The sequence below is a fragment of the Lepus europaeus genome, unplaced genomic scaffold, assembly GCF_033115175.1.
Source record: "Lepus europaeus isolate LE1 unplaced genomic scaffold, mLepTim1.pri SCAFFOLD_374, whole genome shotgun sequence".
Classification (NCBI taxonomy): Eukaryota; Metazoa; Chordata; class Mammalia; order Lagomorpha; family Leporidae; genus Lepus; species Lepus europaeus.
In genome coordinates, this window is record NW_026909248.1 from 30085 (window position 1) to 45532 (window position 15448).

Sequence of the window (15448 nt, forward strand, 5' to 3'; positions counted from 1 at the left end):
TCTTCCCTTTTGAGATACATCATAACAGCTGCACCAAATTTGCAAAATGTGTGTAACTCTGGAAGAAATATTTTTCTTCTAAAAACACAATGATTTTAAAGGATTAAAAGTCTAGTAACATTTCTAAATATGATTCATATCATGCAAGCAGTGGTTGTTAATTTTAAACTGAATTAACAAAATTACAGTCCATACATGATTACCCTCCAGAACTGCAAATACCAGACAGCAGTCATGAGCTGCATCACACCTTAAGTAGTACATTTACCCTATAGTTACTCCCATACCAGAGGACATGGGGACGTGGCAGAGGGTTTAGCACAGTGAAACTAGCAATGTTCATAAAGTTACAGACAGAGTTGATGTAAAGAGGCACTCTTCTGTTACAAAAGGAGCTGGTTAGTAATTTTTAACCTGCCTTACAGAACTGATATTCCTCTCATAAATATCATCAAATTGGGGATTAGTGATGGGCTCAATAGCACTGGTGTAAACTCCTGTAGAGGTGGAAAAGTTACATTTACACATACACACACACACACACAGTAGCATAGTCACCATTAATTTAGGTGGGGGTGGGCTAAGGCATCCTTAGTGGATGTTCTTTTAGATGGATCAAACACTAAAATCCTGCTGTTGACTGCTACAGAGTATAGAGAATAGGAATAGATGACTGTGAGATGTGGAGGATGCCTTCAAAAGGGCCTTAAGCTGTTAGCATTGCTTCCAAAGACAGTGTACTCAATAGGTCTATGGTCAAATCCAACTGCTGAGGGACTCCCCTGAAATGATATTCTTTATCCCAGTAATTCTGCTAAAATACATCTGATGGACCAGATGTCCATAGGACTAACAGCAGAACATCAGGATTTCTGGAGCATAATTTATGTAGTTAACTTCCTAAATCTTACTGAGATTCATTTGATTATTCCACTCTGGCCAATGCAGAATAGAAAATCTTTTGAACACAGTTGCTGTTCAGAAGGAGTCACATTCTTTCTTTTTTTTTTTTTTTTTTTGACAGGCAGAGTGGATAGTGAGAGAGCGAGACAGAGAGAAAGGTTTTCTTTTTTGCCATTGGTTCACCCTCCAATGGCCGCTGTGTCCAGCGCATCGTGCTGATCCAAAGCCAGGAGAGGAGCCAGGTGCTTCTCCTGGTCTCCCATGTGGGTGCAGGGCCCAAGGACTTGGGCCATCCTCCACTGCCTTCCCGGGCCATAGCAGAGAGCTGGCCTGGAAGAGGGGCAACCGGGATAGAATCTGGTGCCCCGACTGGGACTAGAACCGGTGTGCTGGTGCCACAAGGTGGAGCATTAGCCTGTTAAGCCATGGCGCCAGCCAGGAGTCACATTCTTAATGTCTTGATGTAAAATGTCAGCTCAAAGGAGACATTTCAAACCTTATAAAACCTTGTGAACAAAACTTTAACATGATATGAGCTGAATGATAGAGGAGAGATAATTTGTAAAAATTTCATGTGGTTCGCTCTGTGTTAATTCTGTGCAACACATATTTCTACAAAATAGTCAATATGTGGAAGCTGGAATACGTCAAGGGTCAAGATCACATTATCATGTTTAAAAAAACACATCTTGCATTCCCATGAGCCTCTTCTTTAAGAGATCAAATTCTGGAAGGCACAGCATTCTTTGAGTGCTGCTCTCGTTCCATCTCTTGGACCTGCTACTGACTAGGCAAGACCAAAGGCTGGATATTCAATAAGTCTATCTGTTTCAAGATCCAGCTGCTGTTGTGGGTGATACCAATACTGATGACTGTGTGCTTTAATGGTAGCAGCTAGAGCAGCACATATCTGAGCTGGGCCTGCTGAAGATAGGAAATATGGCTGCTATTACACAAGATTTAACATGGTTAATGCAACTGTGAAAGAAGTATGCCACTGTACAGGGTGGACAGCAGTAACTGAATTTGCTGTGTTGAAAGTGGTGGTGGTGATCAAGCTGAGGCAGAGGAAGGTCAAGAAGATGGTAATGGTGTGGTGTTGTGTTGCTACTGCTGTATGAACATTGTAAGCTGTCATTATTTTTTAAAGGTTTATTTTATTATTTTAAAGAAAGGGAGAGATGTTCTATATGCTGGCTCACTCCCTAGATGGCTGCAACAACAGGGTTGGGCCAGGCTAAAGCCAGGAGCCAGGAGCTTCTTCCTAGGTTTCTCATGTGGATGGCAGAGGCCCAAACACTTGCACCATCTCCAGATGCTTTTCCTAGGCCTAGTGGGAAGTTGGATTTAAACTGGAGCAGCTAGGATAGGAATTGGTGTCCACATAGTATGCCAGTGTTGCATGCCACAGCTTTAGCTGTTTTACCACAATGCCACCCCCAGCTGGTATTATTTTTGTATTGACTCTTGTGCCATAATGAGAAATCCAAACAATGCCCTTTGATTAGAAAACAAATTGGTCAAATTGTCATTTGGCCATTTACAAGTGTATAAAAACCATGCATTCCATTTTGAAAATATGAAACATAACTGGCTATATGTCTTCTTCAGCCAATCCAAACAAGTTAGAGGTTCTTGGTATTTAATATTTTTGGTCAGTGTGTAGGTTACCTGGAGAAAAGGAAAAAATGGCCTCTTGACTCCAACATTTCTGCCACAAGTGGGAACTAAACCTCCACTCTTAATTTGGGATATGTTTCACCTTTGAATTGGGCAAGCCTCACAATGCACTGAACTCCACATGTGAAAAGCCTCAGGGAGGGGCCAGTGCCATGGCACAGTAGGTTAATTCTCCACCTGTGGCACCAGCATCCCATATGGCACCAGTTCTAGTCCTGGCTGTTCCTCTTCCAATCCTGTTCTCTGCTATGGCCTGGGAAAGCAGTAGAAGATGGCCCAAGTGCTTGGGCCTTGCACCCACATGGGAGACTGGGAAGAAGCACCTGGCTGCTGGCTTCAGAATGGTGCAGCTCCAGCCACTGCAGCTATTTGGGGAGTGAACCAATGAAAGGAAGACCTTTCTGTCTCTCCCTCTAACTGTAACTCTACCTCTCAAATAAATAAATAAAATCTTAAAAAAAATGGCTCAGGGAACAGACCCTTGGAATTGCATGAGTTAACTCATCTACACTTTCCATTCCCGTACCCTTTTACTAACATCTGCCATCTCCCCCAAAGCACACATTAAAAATAATTCCAACCCTCTGTATTTAAAAGATCAGAGTGGGATTTTCATGAAAACCACCTGAGTCCTGCCCTGAACTCTCATTCCTTTCTGTATCTCCCTCTACTCCTAGTCATCTGGACTTGCTGGTGGTACCAAACATTCCTGTTGGAAACAAGGGGGTAGCCTGGAGGACTGGAGTGACAAGGGGTCACAGGTAGGAGAGAAAGGAGAAATAGAACAGGACAAAGTGAAACTAATGAGGTATATGGCAAAAGGTGGGTAGCACTCAGCCCTCAGACAGATGGAAATGCCCAAGAGAAGTTGAAGGTCCAAGGAACAAAGAATCCTTGGAGGCAGTTATGGTACATTCAGAAGCAGGCTAACTCTGAACCTGATTCCAGCTGCTGTTGCTGAGGAGGAATGGGGGGAAAATGGCTGGGCACACTTACCACATGATAGATCCAAGGATCTCAAGGCTTCCCTGTCTCCCTCTGGGACCCCACCAGGCTCCCATCCCTTAAGCCAATTTCTCAGCCATCACAAATACTCTGGTTAGTCTCACTTCTCCTAGCAAAGACAGAATGATCTTTAGACAAAATCATTAGAAATATCAGCTTTATTTATTTAAATATAGTTGCTATGTCAACATCAAATTGAGTTGCAATTGATATTTAACTTTGGTAAGACAATCATTTCACCAAAATATATAACACAGGGTTTTCCTCATGGAGTGATATTAAAGATCCCACAAAATCTTAATTCCATTCCTATCTCTTATTAAGAAAAAAATCACACTCTTTTATGGTCCCTTTTGAGAAATAAACAATTCTCTATTCTGCTAACTCACTGAGATAATCGAACTAGTTGACTAACCAATGATAATTTATTGCATTGCTTGTTTCCAATAAGCTGCCAGTTTGTTAATGTTGTGCTCTGGTTCACCACATTCTGATTGTTGTGAGACCGCCTTGACAATCTCACACTTATTTAAATTATTTAAATTTCAAAAACCTGTGACTGATTATAACAAATGAAATATGAAGTAAAGGCTTCCAGGGATGTGAGAAATGTACCCTTATGGAACAAATTCAAGAATAAAGAATCGAGGCCAAACAGACACATGAAAAAATGTTCAGGACCACTAGCAATCAGGGAAATGAAAATCAAAACCACAATGAGTTTTCACCTCACCCCGGTTAGAATGGCTTACATAAAGAAATCTACCAACAATAGATGCTGGCGAGGATGTGGGGAAAAAGGGACACTAACCAACTGTTGGTGGGAATGCAAACTGGTAAAGCCACTATGAAAGACAGTTTGGAGATACCTCAGAAATCTAGATATTGTCCTACCATACAACCCAACCATTCCATTCCTTGTAATTTACCCAAAGGAAATTAAATTGGCAAATAAAAGAGCTGTCTGCACCTCAATGTTTATTGCATCTCAATTCACAATAGCTAAGACATGGAATCAACCTAAATGCCCATCAACAGAAGACTGGAGAAAGAAATTATGGGATATGTACTCTATAGTATATTATACAACAGTAAAAAAAATGAAATCTGGTCATTTGCAACAAAATGGAGGAATCTGGAAAACATCATGCTAAGTGAAATAAGCCAGTCCCAAAGGGACAAATATCACATGTTCTCCCTGATCAGTGACAAATAATTGAGAACCTAAAATGGACCCTGTAGAAGTGAAACTGACACTATGAGAAGCAATGAATTGAACAGCCCTTGTCCTGACTGTCGAGGAACAACTTACTATTTTATTCCTTTTAGTATTTTTTCCTTCTACTTAATACTATTGGTTGAACTCTGTAATTAACACAGAATTATTCTTACATTCTTAAATTTAACTGAAAAGTGATCCCTGTTAAATATAAGAGTTGGAATAAGAGAAAGAGGAGATGTACAATTTGGCGCATGCTCACTCAGACATATCCCTATTGGTAGAGCTAGAAATGTGCCAGGGGATTCCAATTCAATCCCATCAAGGTGGCATGTACCAATGCTATCTTACTTGTTAAAGTGATCAGTTTAAGTTCATAATTGATCAAAAAGATAGGATTAATTGTCAAAGGGATTACATAAATAAGACCAGTGTCTGCAAATAATTGATAGAATTAAAAAGGAGAGAGGCCAGCACCGTGGCTCAACAGGCTTATCCTCCACCTAGCAGCGCTGGCACACCAGGTTCTAGTCCCAGTCAGGGCGTCGGATTCTGTCCCAGTTGCCCCTCTTCCAGGCCAGCTCTCTGCTGTGGCCCGGGAGTGCAGTGGAGGATGGCCCAAGTGCTTGGGCCCTGCACACGCATGGGAGACCAGGATAAGCACCTGGCTCCTGGCTTTGGATCAGCACAGTGTGCGGGTCACAGCGTGGCGGCCATTGGAGGGTGAACCAACGGCAAAGGAAGACCTTTCTCTCTGTCTCTCTCTCTCACTGTCCACTCTGCCTGTCAAAAAAAAGAATTAAAAATGAGAAAATGATCCTATATGGGAAGCAGGATACATAGAAGACTCATAGAATGGCAAAAGCCCTAAACAGCACTCTGGCCTCAGAATCAGCCATTAAAGCGTTCAGATCTGGCTAAAAAGCCCATGAGAGTTTCGCAGGCATGGAAAGCCAAGACACTGTGGCAAAAAAAAGTGACCTAAATGAAATATCTCTGTGAGATCCCAGCAGAAAAAACAGGCCATCAAAGAAGGCAGTACCTTTCTCTGAAGGGAGGAGAGTACTTCCGCTTTGACTATGGTCTACATAAGATTAGAGTTGGTGAACTCAAGAGGCTTCCATAGCCTTGGCAGCTCATGACAAGAGCCTCTGGTGATTACTGACACCATAAATAAGAGTGTCTGGGAGTCACTGTGCACCTGCTCCCCATGTAGGACCTCTGCCCTTAATGTTTTGTTCTATGCAAATTAATGGTAAAACTACTACTGAAACAGCATCCTATACTTTGTGTGTTTTTGTAGGTGCAGTATGTTGAAATCTTTACTTAGTATATACTAAGTTGATCTTCTGTATATAAAGTTAATTGAAAATGAAACATGATGAAGAATGGGATGGAAGAGGGAGTGGGAAATGGGATGGTTGTGGGTGGGAGGGATGTTATGGGGGGTAGCCACTATAATCCACAAGTTGTACTTTGAAAATTTATATATATTTTTTTTATTTTTGACAGGCAGAGTGGACAGTGAGAGAGAGACAGAGAGAAAGGTCTTCCTTTTGCCGTTGGTTCACCCTCCAATGGCCGCCGCGGTAGCGTGCTGTGGCCGGCGCACCGCGCTGTTCCGATGGCAGGAGTCAGGTGCTTCTCCTGGTCTCCCATGGGGTGCAGGGCCCAAGCACTTGGGTCATCCTCCACTACACTCCCTGGCCACAACAGAGAGCTGGCCTGGAAGCGGGGCAACCGGGACAGGATCGGTGCCCCGACCGGGACTAGAACCCAGTGTGCCGGCGCCGTAAGGTGGAGGATTAGCCTGTTGAGCCACGGCGCCAGCCGAAAATTTATATTTATTAAAAAAATAAACTAAAAAAATAGAATTGTGGCCAGCACTGTGACACAGCAGATTAAAGCCCTGACCTGAAGCACCGGCATCCCATTTGGGTGCCAGTTCTAGTCCCGGCTGCTCCTCTTCTGATCCAGCTCTCTACTGTGGCTGGGATAGCAGTAGAAGATGGCCCAAGTTCTTGGGCCCCTACATCCACGTGGGAGACCCAGAGGAAGCTCCTGGCTTCAGGTCAGCACAGCTCTGGCTGTTGTGGTAATTTGAGGTGTGAACAAGTGGATGGAAGACCTCTCTCTGTGTCTCTACCTCTCTCTGTAACTCTTTGAAATAAATAAAATAAATCAAAAACAAAATCATTCCTCTTCTTTTTGTATGTTTTATCTGATCTGAAATACATGAAGAAATATCTGTTGCACTAAGCTGAAGACAACAGAAACAATAAGCAAGAAGCTGAAACAGAGAATATCTATATCCTGCACAGTATTGCAAATCAGGACTGCAGTGAAAGGCACAGACAAAATATATGTTCTTGAGGCTGACTTGAGGTTTTTGTTTAATTTGTTCTTGGAGGATTTTTCACCCATCTAATGGTGTTTTATTGAATGTTATTCCTTCCAGAAATTTCAGTACCATGGATCTTTCACCTATTAGTCTCCTTGTGCTCCCCTATCTTAGTTGTCAGTCCCAAGGCCTCTTGTGTCTTCACCTATTGAAAGCTTCCCACTGCTCCTTTCCAATTTCCCTATTGGGGTAAATGCCTTAGGCATATTGGCTTAGAATAGAAGTGTCCTATGCTGATGCCCAATCACCCTTCCTGCTATATTACTTACAGTCTTATCCTTTCATAACAGGGGTAGATTGCAATGATGTGGTGACTCATCCTGACATGGGCCAACACCACAGGAAGCCTATAAACAAGTCACACACCTTTCTGCTAAGGTCTGCATATTTGCAGATCAATGCACTAAGGGTACTGCACATCTTTAGTAATGTTGTTATCATGGAATATACAAATCATTTCAATGCAAGGATAAGGCTCATGGAACTGTTGAAAGATGGCATTTTTCTTAGACAAGTACTAAAATGACAGGAATTTCTACTTTCCAGGTCTTCATCCTCCACCACATTACAAAACTTGGTTCACACTGAAAATTGCCTTAATATTGACAGTAATGTCTCATTAAGTTAACATTTTCTGAAGTTTTATTACAGTGGAGATACTTGATGTGAGATTTTCAATACCCTATAAATATGTGACAGATTAGTGCAGTGTCTTTGGAGTGTTTGTATAACTGCCTATTCCCTGGAGAACATGCTTTTGGTATGAAATCCACAGTGAATATCAAGTTTATGAGCATCTCTCTTCTTGTGTCTATGGAAGCATCTTGCCAGAAAATGCAATGTTGTGATAGCATCAGCACAATGAAGGGAATCAGGACACAGGGAGCCGGGTTTTGCAGCATACCTGGCAGTTTTTGACAGTGCCCTGGGATAGCTAATAGTTGGCAAAGGGTGTTATGTGTGTCAGACCTCACAAGACAACACAAAGGTCCTCATATTCTGAAGCCCAGCCACAACCCCATAAGGTCTCTCTCCCAGCTCAAATGCAGATTCTCAGCAGAAACTAACACTATTGTCACAAAATCCATCGTCTCAATCACAATGAATGTTGTGATGACAGTGGTTGTTTTTCAGTTAGAATGCAGCCTCAGTGGATTTCAGCAATAGACACAGGTGCATAAAATTTGATTTTTTAAAATTTTGAGACCCTGAACAAAGATTCCCTCTCTGCAGAAGAGAAGCTTCTATACCTCTGGGAACAAAGATTGAAAAATTTCCCTCCTGGGACCTCAAGTTACAGAAAGAGGCTGACACTAGCCTTTGCTATTCTCCAAATGATAGGACTGTCAGCTCTATACCCTTCAGTCTTACTATAGTTCTCACTGCCCTCATGATCAGGCATAAGATCCACCAAATTCCTAACATGTCACAGGACTTGGGGTTTTAGTGCATGGTCACATTTACTGTGCAGAGTCCAACTGCCAAATTTCAATGATTTCAAATTGTGGAACACTTGAAGCAAGTTTACCCTTCAGTATAAAGTGTAAGCTCGATGAATCTTTTTGAGTTGGAAGGTTGGCAAGATAATAGTGTCAAGCCATTCCCCTAAAAAGATAAGGATAAACCTTGGGATATGTATGGTGTGTGTGTGTGTGTGTGTGTTTATCTATGCACATGTGTTAAGATTTCCCACATTTTCAACAATGAAATATAACTAGAATATCAAGAGTCACATTTTTGTAAATATATTTCTAATCAATCCATGTATGTTCTAAAAGAGAAGCAAATTCCAAATCAATTTTTCCACATTTTCTCCTTGTTTTTTTATGAATTTTTTATATTTGTGAATCTTCATGACTAATTCATTAATAACTTTCCTTAGGGATAAATGTCATATAAAACCAGCTTTATCTGATTTATTTTATTAAGAAGACAGTAAATAAACAGGAAATAATTTTTATTTTCTTTTGGGAACATAGCATCTCATAGAAGATGCAATAAGATAAGGACATGAAATAAAAACAAATTTAGAGCACATCTAGTTCACAGAGATACAAATGTTACCAGGAAAATATATGAATTAAAAAATACATAAAAACACTGTTGGCCAATAAGAAGATATACATCCTAAAAATGCAAGAGAAGAGATAGTAATATTTCCAAATAAGCAATGTAAGTAATCCTGTAGATGCAAAATATTAGAATGTCATATGATTAGTTAAATTAAATGTTAAAATATATTTAATAAGATATTAAATATAAAGAATATAAAATGTTAAAAAAATTTATTTTTCATGACCTTTTTGCTTATTGTTTTCATAAAATGTATTCTCCAGATATTCTGAAAACCCTTTGTATGCAAGGATTTAAAAAAATTGTTACTGCAAAATTAAATACAATAAATGTAAAACATTAAAAATTAAATAAAATATTCAATAAAATTCAGATAGAATATTGTTACAAGAGCAATTAAAAATAGCCATGTTGTTTAATATTGTCTAAAATAAGTCTAAAACAATTTAACTAATTCAGGACTGCCTATACTCACTTAAGGCTATAAATTTCCATTAAGCATTGATTTATCTGGCATCTTTGTATTTTCTTCTGTGTTTCTCAGCTTGTTCCTGCATGTGCTTGCTAACTCCAGGTGTGTCTGTCTCTATGTGCCTGCAGCCATGCCTGGCTTCTTGTGTTCACATTTCTATTCCTGAAATTCATGTGTTCTCTCTGTGTTACCATCTCAAATAACTGCATCCCTACTTTGATGTCTGCAGTGCCAGCATCCCATGTGGGTGCTTGTTTGAGTCCCAGCTGCTCCACCTCCAAGCTAGCTCTCTGCTATGGCCTGTGAAAGCAGTAGAAGATGGCCCAAGTCCTTGGGCTCCTGCACCCATGTGAGAGATCCAGAGGAAACTCCTGGCTCCTGGCTTAGGATTAGCTCAGCTCTGGCAATTTGGGGAGTGAATCACTCGATGGAAGAACTCTCTCTCTCTCTCTCTCTCTCTCTCTCTCTCTGTCTGTAATTCTGCCTTTCAAATGATCAAATAAATCTTTAAAAAATGGAAGTGTGTCATTGTAACAATTAGAAAGAAAAATGAGAAAAGCAGGAAGTTAGGAGTGAGCAGGGAGGGAGCATATTGTGGGGAGTGTCATTATGTTGTTAAAACTGTATATATGAGGGTTTGGCACTGTGTATAATGGACTAAGTCTCTGCCTGAGGTGCTGGAATCCCATATGTGCACCAGTTTGAGTTCCATCTATTCCTCTTCCAGTCCAGCTCTCTGCTATGGCCTGGGAAATCAGCAGAAGATGGAAATAATGCTTGCACCCCTGCACCTGCAAGGGAGACCCAGAAGAAATTCCTGGCTCCTGGCTTTGGATTGGCCCAACTCTGGCCAACTTTTGGGAAGTGAACCAGTGGATTGAAGACCTTTCTCTCTGTTTCTCCCTCTCTCTGTCTGCAACTCTACCTTGCAAAACAAATAAAATATTTTTAAAACTGTTTATGTGAAATGCAAAACAGTTAAAAACAAAAAATAATGAAAAGATTTGACATAAAGTTATTTTAAAAATATTTAATGAGCCAAAAAAGAAGGTAGTAAAGGAGAAATAGAGTTATAAATCATATGAGAAATATATAAATGTAGTCAAGTGACAGATAATTTCAGCCATATTTAGAATTAGTTCAAATATAGTTGAGCTGATGGAGATTGTCAAATGTGATAAAAATAAGACATTTGAGCATGTTGTCCACTTGTATCCTATGTAAAATACTAAGACAGAAGCATACTTAAAATGAAAAAGCGGAAAATATATGCTACACAGAAATGAATGCATAGAAAAGTTAAGACAATTGCATCTCATATTTGAGAACCTTAGTGATACTCAGCTATGGCTCACAACCTCAGCTTCCTCCTATTGCAGACCCTGGGAGGTAGCAGTGGTGACTCAAATATTTGAGATCTTGTCACCTATGTGGTAGACGTGGATTGAGGTTGTTTATGTTTTTGTTGTTGTTTTTTCCAGCTTTGGCTCAGCCCAGTCTTGACTATTGTGGATATTTGGTAGAATGAATCAGGCACCAGGATCTTTCGAGCTCTAGCTTTCTCTATCTCCCTACCTCCCAAATAAACAAAAAGATTTAGGAGGCCAGCACTGTGGTGTAGTAGGCTAAGCCTGCACCTTCAGCACCAGAATGCAATATGGGAACCAGCTTGCATCCCAGCTGCTCCTCTTCCAATCCAGCTCTCTGCTATGGCATAGGAAAGCAGCTGAATATGGCTCAAGGGCTTGAAGAAGCTCCTGGCTCCTGGCTTCTGGCTTCAGATCAGTTCAGCTCCAGCCATTGCAGCCATTTGGAGAGTGAACCAGTAGATGGAAAACCTTTCTTTCTGTCTCTCCTTCTCTGTCTTTAACTCTACCTCTCAACTAAATAAAATCTCAATAAATAAATAAAAACATAAACTACACTTATCATAAAATGCTCAAATGGACATATTACTTGATAGCAGACAAAATAAAGGTCAGTACAAAATCTATTAATGCAGATATAGACTTTCCATGGTAACAAATTGATAATACATCAGGATGATATAACACTTAAAATATTAATGTGGCAAAAATAAAGCCTTGATAACTCAATGCTCTTGCCCCTTCCATCCTCTTTCCATCATCTTTCTGTGCCCCTATGATGGTGCCCATGAATGTCCTGGCCAATGCTCTCAAGGCAACAGCAGTGCCAAGAGAAGAGGCAAATGCCAGGTTCCTACTAGACCATGCTCAAAAGTCATCATCATGTTTTTAACTGTGATGATGAAGCATGGTTACATTGGAAAATTTGAAATCATGGATGATCACAGAGCTGGGGAAATTGTTGTGAACCTCATGGGTAGGTTAAACAGGTGTGGAGTGATCAGCCCCAGATTTGATGTGCAATTGAATGATCTAGAAAATATGGAAGAATAATCTGCTTCCATCTTGCCAGTTTGGTTTCATTGTACTGAAAACCTCAGCTGGCAACATGGGCCATGAAGAAACACTACTAAAACACACAGGAAGAAAAATCCTGGGATTTTTTAGCAATGTAACATTCACATACAAATAAAAGCTCAATGGACCAAAAAAAAAGCCTTAAATGACATGAAATAGAAACAATATAAATAAACAAGAAAAAGTATCCACAATTAAACCTAGATAATACTCTTTAGTAGTCAAAAAAGAGATAAAATATAAATCAGTATCGACATTAATAACAATATATTGACCTGATATTTACAGAGGATTATGTGGAACACTTAGCAAGACAGAAAATATGCCGAGTCACAAATGATGTCTCAATACTGAAAATGTGAAATGTTCCCTCCGAACACAATAAAATTAAATTAGAAATCAGTAAGATAAAGGGAAATGCAGAAGAGCCTCAAATATTTAAAAATAAAATATCCTTCTATATAATCCAGGAATGAAAGAATAAATCACAAAGTAAGTTATGATATATATGATCAAAATGAAAATGCATCATAGCAATGGCATTACTGGTAGTTCTATGGAAATCAGAATTTCTTTCCTACTCTCATCTTTGAAGTGGAAATCAATGCCTTTTGAATGTGGGCTGGCATGACCAACTTAACCAACACAACTCGCATATTTGAAATGCTAAGAAAAAAAGAAACACTAATAGAAGTCAATGTGAGCAAAAAATTCTACTTTAACAGGAAATGTGCTAGATTTAGATTGAATATTATTTTTAAAATAAATAACAATCATTTCATATTTTGGTATAATATCAAGCTTTAAAATATCATAGCTCAAAGCAATTAAAGCATTTAATATGAAGGATTAAATAGGCATTTCTACAATGAAAATACACAAATGATTCCTTAGCATACAAAATGATAAGCACATTAAGATACCACTTTCCATTCAATTCAATTTTCATTATTTTGAAATTTGTTGGCAAAGCTGGAGAAATTGAAACCCTAATAACTTCCTAGGATAAATATAACATGATGTCACCGTATGGAAGAAAGTACTGAAATTCCTGAAAAATACTCCGTGTAAAATTAATGTATGATCCAGCAATTCCACTGCTAGGGATATAATCAAAAGAAATGAAAACAGGGCCAGAACAAGTCTCGTACACATATATTCATAGAAGCATTATTCACAATAATGAACAGCGAGAAGAAAACCAAGTTTCCAGGGAGAGATAAAGGGAAAAAGAATATTGTGTATTAATTAATTATTGATACTAATACTGACAGCAGTTCTAATACATAATGTGTACTGAATGCAAATGAAGAATAATGTATTCCTTGTTGTAAAAATAGAGTGATGATAATAGAGTGGATTTGTCTAATCCAGGATCCCCTTAGGATTAAGACCTGTGGGCAATTTTCTACCAATTACTAATGAAAATATGTAGTCATGCACCTCAGATGTCTGATCATGTTTTTATTAATTTACCTCATTAATATCTTCTTTAGGAACAAATATCAACATCACTTTCCCTCACAATGCCCCAAAGATCTGAGCCCCAAATTAACCATCATTATTAATTCAGTTTATATGCTGCAGATGTTTTCTCATGCATTTATAACCATATCTATATAAAATATAGATTGTATTACACAGAGAGATATCACATAATATGTAGCCTTGAATTTAGAATATTACTTTTTGAGATATTAATTACAAAATGTGAAATCATTAAATATAGACATTAAAAATTTTAGGATTCATAGCACTCTTAAGCTTATTAAATATGAATGTAACCCACTTGTAATTCACCTATTTGAAGTGCACAATTCAATGGCTTTAACAGATATGTGTAATCATATCGAATGTCAAGTTTAGAATATCTTGCCACCTCAAAAATAAACTCAGTAAAAATAAGAAAGAGAGTGGGTAGGAACAAGGGAGGGAATATAAGGTGAGAAGTATCAGGTTCTTAAAATTGTATATATAAAACAAATGAAATTTGTTCCCTTTATATAAATAAAAACTAAAAAAGTAAGCTCAGTACCCCTTCTATCTCTTCACTATACCCTCATCCCTGTAACCCTAAGTGTTCCTCTAACCCTAAGTATTCTTCTTCTTCTTCTTCTTTTTTTTCTTTGACAGACAGAGTGGACAGTGAGAGAGAGAGAGAGACAGAGAGAAAGGTCTTCCTTTGCCATTGGTTCACCCTCCAATGGCCGCTGTGGCTAGCGCACCATGCCGATCCGAAGCCAGGAGCCAGGTGTTTCTCCCGGTCTCCCATGTGGGTGCAGGACCCAAGCACTTGGACCATCCTCCACTGCCTTCCCGGGCCACAGCAGAGAGCTGGACTGGAAGAGGAGCAACTGGGACAGAATCCGGCACCCCAACCGGGACTAGAACCTGGTGTGCCGGCGCCGCAGGTGGAGGATTGGCCTATTGAGCTGTGGCGCCGGCCCCTAAGTATTCTTCTAACCTTAATATATGACTGCTGTGAACATTGCATGTGATGGATTATGGGATCCAAGGGTGCCCAATGTGGAGCCTGCATCCAAAAGTGAGGTCTCAGCCCATTCCCCTGCTGCACTCATCCAGAAAAATAGCAATGGGAATGTGGGAAAGCTGGAAAAATGGGGGCAGTCTTGTCACACCCAGAATATTAGCAGGCCAACTAGCAGGAAAGGAAGCCCCACATTGGCTGCACATGTCTGGACTAAAGTTCCCATTTCTTTGAGTCAGGAAAGGAGGGAAGAGGAGCAGATTTGGATACAAAGACCACTGGGTCTTAATCAATGCTCTTAATGGATCAGAAGATTTTCTTTGGAAACTTTTTTTCCACCTGCTATATGACCCTGGAACCATTGACAGGACATTTAATGACTGCATTTTTGTTTTCTTTCTAAGGAATTTTCATACAATTTAATGGGATGGGGATCTGGCATGCCATAACTTTTTCTACAAACTATTCAATTTTAATCTGTGAATGCTAAGTAACTTGTAAATTATTTTTACAATTACCACATAATACTCATTTGCTACTAAAAACAAATAAACCAATGAACTTTCAGTATTCTGCTGAGTTTGTCACATTATTATCAATGATCTTTGGTGTCTTTGAAGAAGCTAATGTGACACATGTGCCATTAAAATTAAATATTTGTATTATAAATTTTGTAATAGTCATATCTACTTTAAGTTGGTCAAATTAGTGCAAACATTAAAAATACATCTAACAATAAATATGAAAAACTATTAGCTATTAT

The 15448-nt window shown here is 39.3% G+C and overlaps 2 pseudogenes; one reads left to right on the forward strand and one right to left on the reverse strand.

Moving 5' to 3' along the window:
- Positions 1-347: 347 nt before the first annotated feature.
- LOC133755017 (serine/threonine-protein kinase NLK-like) lies at positions 348-7527 on the reverse strand (annotated as a pseudogene).
- Positions 7528-11898: 4371 nt separating this feature from the next.
- Positions 11899-12312, forward strand: LOC133755018 (small ribosomal subunit protein uS8-like; annotated as a pseudogene).
- The last annotated feature ends 3136 nt before the right edge of the window (positions 12313-15448 follow it).